Here is a 2,675-nt window from a genome sequence, read left to right on the forward strand (position 1 = left end):
TAAAAAAAAAAAAAAAAAGGTGCTGCTCAGGTAGGGTGAGTGGAACAGACAGACAATAGAGTAGTCGCTAAGGAGGAAGAAGATAACTTCAAGCAGTGATAAGCTTATGAGCAAATTTTATCAGTCATTCGTTCACTCATCCAACCAGTATTTTCTGAGGGACTAGTATATGTCAGAAAATGTTTCAGTCGGGGCCAGCAGGTGGTGTGGTGGTTAAGGTGCTGGACACTCCCACATGGCCGACCATAGTTTGAGTCCCGGGCCTGGTGGCTTGCTTCCTCACTCTCTCTCTCTCTCTGTGCCTCTCTTTGGTCAGATTAAAAAAATAAATAAATGAATGAATGAATAAATAAAATTAATAAAAAATAAATAAATAAAAAATACACCAGTTTAAAAAAAAGAAAAGAAACTGTTTCAGTCTTAGGGATTCAAGATGAACAAGAGGGTTAAAGTCCATACAAGCCTGTAACTTACAGGTAACAAAACAAATCTATTAATGACAGGCAGTTGTGAGTACCTCAAAAGGAGAGAGAAACACTGGAGACTCAGTGATCAGTAAAGGCCAGGCTGACTTACTGACAGCAAAGTATTGTAGGAAGCTGAGCATGGGCTTGTGAGGAACTGCAGGCAGAGTGTTTCAGACTGTAGGAACAAAAGTGTGACTGCATGTAGAAGCTTGGTGTGTTTAAGGAACAGAGGAAAGGATGTATGTGGCTGACGTACTGTTATGAATAAGGGCAACATAGTTTCGTATGTCATAGATGGACAGGGTAAGGTTGTGTGGACCTTACCGACACTAGGCTGTCCCGACCCGGGGGGACAGTTGAACAGGTTTCCTGAGGGAAGGAGTGAGAGCTGGGACGAACAGTGCAGTGTTTCAACACGGAAACGACGCAGAGTCAGGGTCGTCCATTTATTGTAGGCAGGACGAGACGACACAGTGCCATAGCTCCTCAGGGTCGTCTGGGGACGACGCGGTGTCACAACTCTTCAGGGTCGTTCGAAGATGACAAGGTGTCACAGCTCTTCAGGGTCGTCTGGAGACGCCGCGGTGTTATAACTCTTCAGGGTCTTCTGGAGACGATGCGGTGTTACAACTCTTCAGGGTCTTCAGGGTCGTCTTCCTGGTCGGCTATGTCGTCTGGTGATTGTGGGCCAGGGATCGTGGTTATATACATGTTGGTGGGCTGTGATTTGTTGTACAAGGTGGGTTATGATTGGTTGTAAAAGGTGGGTTATAATTGGTTGCTTTTGGACCAATCATGAGGTGCTCACTATGCAAATCTGAGGGATTCTAGTGGCCAATCAGAGCAAGGTTCTGAAGGTTAGGTTTTTTGTTTTTTTTTTGGAGAGATTTTTGCTATAGGGCGTGTGCGCTCGCCAGACAGAAAGAGACAGAGAGACAGAAAGCAGGAAATCACCCCCCAGGGGGATGTCCACGCTGCAATCCCTTCTCCTCCATTCTCCTCTCAGGATCTTGGGCACACACACACACACCCGACGTGAGTTTAAGCCACCGGGTCCGGGACTCAAACCGCCGTCGACTACGTGGGAGTCCAGCGACATAGCCATTACGCTAACTGCTGGTCCCACGTTAGGTTTTTGAAGGGGAGCCAATCATGGCTTTTGGCGTTGTGTAATTGTTTGCTTTCTGAGAAACCGGAACCTAATGACCTTGGCACACTCACTGGTGCACAGCCTCCCACACAAGGCAAGGAGTTTCAGTTTGGTTCTAACATGATGAGAAACTACTAGGGGGCTTTCAGCAAAAAGAGTACTTTGATGAGCATTTACAAAATATTATTCTGGCTATTTGGTGTATGAAAGGGAGACAAATACATAGTAAGGAGATCACTTAAAAGAAAAGAGGATGGGTGGGGAAATTGCTACAAAGGCAAAACCAGCTAGATTTGCTTGATACAGCAGAGGTTCATAAATTCATAAAGAGTTCATAGGTTAACGTTAGACATGCAATTCGTAGATTATTATGCCAACTGCTGGTCCCACAATTAGTAGATTATTTATAAACCAGCTATCACACTACACTCCCACAGTACCTTGAACTTACATCTATCAGAATATTCATCACATTGTCTTCTTTATGTACTTAGCCAGTCACACCTGTGATTACAATTAAAGTAACAGATTTTTAGTTTTCCTATGCCAAATATCTCTAGCCTATAAATAGCTGCTGTTAAATAAATGGTTGCTAAAAAAAATAAGTAAATAAATGGTTGCTGAGGTCAGCAGATGGCAAGGTGGTTAAGGCACTGGATACCTACATAGCTGACTGCAGTTCAAGTCCCCGACCTGGAGGCTTAAAAATCACACCCAGGTATGTGTGCATGAATACCCCAAATCTTATTTTTTGGAGAAGTTTTTGCTATAGGGCACATGCGCTCGCCAGTAAATCAGAGAGAGACAGAGAGACAGAATGTGAGAAATCACCCCTAAGGGAGCAGGGCCACACCACAATCCCTTCTCCTCCATTCTCCTCAGGATCTTGGGCACAAACATGCACCTGACATGAGTTTAAGCCACCAGGTCCAGGACTCGAACCACAGTTGACAACACGGGAGTGCAGCAACATAGCCATTATGCCAACTGCTGGTCCCAATGCCCAAAATCTTTTTTTTTTTTTTTTTTTTATAGGCTTTCTCGTTAAGGAGTCGCAC

The 2,675-nt window shown here is 44.4% G+C and overlaps 1 protein-coding gene and 1 long non-coding RNA gene across 2 annotated transcripts in view; one reads left to right on the forward strand and one right to left on the reverse strand.

The window, feature by feature from the left end:
- Positions 1–2,675, forward strand: part of NVL (nuclear VCP like) — a 133,538-nt gene that overhangs the window by 1,610 nt on the left and 129,253 nt on the right. The gene's annotated exons all lie outside the window — the stretch shown is intronic.
- The window catches only part of LOC106735811 (uncharacterized), a 6,338-nt gene continuing 4,719 nt past the window's right edge, over positions 1,057–2,675 (reverse strand). Inside the window, exons 2-3 of the long non-coding RNA XR_001371029.2 lie at positions 2,069–2,121; positions 1,057–1,141 (exon numbers count right to left, since the gene is read on the reverse strand). This is a non-coding gene — a long non-coding RNA (uncharacterized LOC106735811). The remainder of the gene's footprint in view (positions 1,142–2,068; positions 2,122–2,675) is intronic.

Source organism: Tupaia chinensis, unplaced genomic scaffold (assembly GCF_000334495.1).
Source record: "Tupaia chinensis unplaced genomic scaffold, TupChi_1.0 Scaffold000532_1, whole genome shotgun sequence".
Classification (NCBI taxonomy): domain Eukaryota; kingdom Metazoa; phylum Chordata; class Mammalia; order Scandentia; family Tupaiidae; genus Tupaia; species Tupaia belangeri.